Consider the following 2124-nt stretch of genomic DNA (forward strand, 5'->3'; position numbering starts at 1 on the left):
TTTTTTTTTTTTTTGCCTAATAGAAGTTTGCCTTTTCAGAAAGATTTTATACTTAAAACTGGCTAAATATGGTCTATTCTTTTATTCAAAGATTGTAACATATGCATTTTGTGGAGAGTTAATACTTGCTATTACTTGACTAAAAATATTCAGAGGTAGGGAGTTCTTTTACAACAAATATTGACTATTTCTCTGCTTGTCCCTTATGTCTATTTTAACTAATGTTCTTATTTCTTTTGGGTTGTTGTTCTTTGAGACACAAATGTGCTGTGTAGACCTGACTGGTCTTGTACTTTTGGTTCATACATCCCTATTCTGCAAGGCACTTGCAGCCTACTGCTCTTGCAGGCTTGTGCACACATCCTCCCTTAGCAATGCACCTTGAAGGCATGGACCCCTTACCTGCAACAAGCTGCACACACATCCCACATAGAACAATGGAATAAGTTTCTCCTTTCATAACAGCCATCAAGAACTCTTCTTTTGTGGACAGCTTCTATTCAAATATATTCCAGAACAAATCTGGGTGTGGAAGGCAGAAGGTTAATCCAACCTAGACTGGTGCCTCCATCTTTCAAGATAATACAGGGCTGACTATTATTTATTCAGCTACAAGATACAATCAGGAATAAGAATCATCCCATATACATAACACACATCTGATCCCATAGGGGTCTGCTAGGTCCTCTACCACAAGGTAATGCAGAAATCAATTATTAATTGGAAATGTGATGAAGGCCTCAGAATTTCATAAAAAAACCATATTAATAGTAAATGTTTAAAAAATGACTTTTCCATCACATGGCAACAAGCCAAGGAAATTAAATTCTTTATAATTTCCTTTGTCCTACTTGTTCTTCATACAACCAAATACCACTACCCGCAGGAAGTAACCCAAAGGGTACTTGAAGGAATAAAATCTGGCAGATGAATGTGTTTCATTTTGTAGAATTTGAAAAACTAAACTATGTACACCACACCATTGATACCTATTCAGGTTTCCGATGGGCAACTGTTTTGAGTTCAGAAAGGGTGATTTTGTCATCATGGGTATACCTGTACAAATAAAAACAGACAATGCTCCAGAATATGTCTTCAAGAAAATGAAACAGTTTTTTGCTTATTAATATAAAGCATATTATAGGTATACCACACAATCCTACAGGGCAGACAGTTATAGAAAGATCAAATCAAACTTTAAAGGATAAATTAAATCAACAGAAAGGAATGATAAATACCCCAGAAATAGATTGCATAAGGCTTTATTAACTTTGAATTTTCTAAATGCTAATGAGAAAGAAATAACAGCTGTGGAGAAATGGATAGTAGAGAAAACTATGAAATTAAATCAGCTGGTATACTATAAAGATGTACCGACCACAGAAAGCAAACCAGGACATGTGTTATATTGCAAAAGGGGTTTTGTTTTTGTTTCCATAGACGAAGAAAAGCTATTGATACAATCAAAATTGATAAAGATTCTATTTGAACAAGAGAGACCTCTTAATTAGAAGAGATGATGGTACATTAAACAGTAACAGTAGCATGACTGTTTAATCTAAACTAACCTATAAAACTAACTAATGCTTTTCATTTGATCAGATATAACTTGCCAAAAGAGAATCTCCCCAAAAATTAGAATTGAGGAAGGGTTTTGTTTCTTTCTTCTCAGGAGAATAAAGAAAGGCATCCAGTTAAGGAATCTGAAGACCACTGGACAAATGGGACATCTGAAGAAAAGGGACAAATTATTCAGAAAAAAAATGTCCCAAGAGAAAGATTAAATTGGCCTATTGATATATCACATTTCCAACAGGAGAAAATTTTATAAATCTTTCCAAATGTTTGTTTCTACTATTCTCTACAAAAAAATGGTCTTTTTTGTAGTTCCAGTCCAATTAAAAATTAAAGCTACCCCTCGCGGTCCTGAGTTCCTTGCTTGTACTCTCTCTCCTTCTGCTCCTGATTTGGCACCCACACACTGAGGCAACGGGGTTGTTCTATCGGGAACTCACCAAGGCCAGCTGGCCTGGGTCTGAAAAAGCATGGAATAAAACCAGACTTGCTGAACATAGCAGACAATGAGGACTACTGAGAACTCAAGAACAATGGCAATGGGTTTTT

The sequence above is a fragment of the Microtus ochrogaster genome, chromosome 19 (assembly GCF_000317375.1).
Source record: "Microtus ochrogaster isolate Prairie Vole_2 chromosome 19, MicOch1.0, whole genome shotgun sequence".
NCBI lineage: Eukaryota > Metazoa > Chordata > Mammalia > Rodentia > Cricetidae > Microtus > Microtus ochrogaster.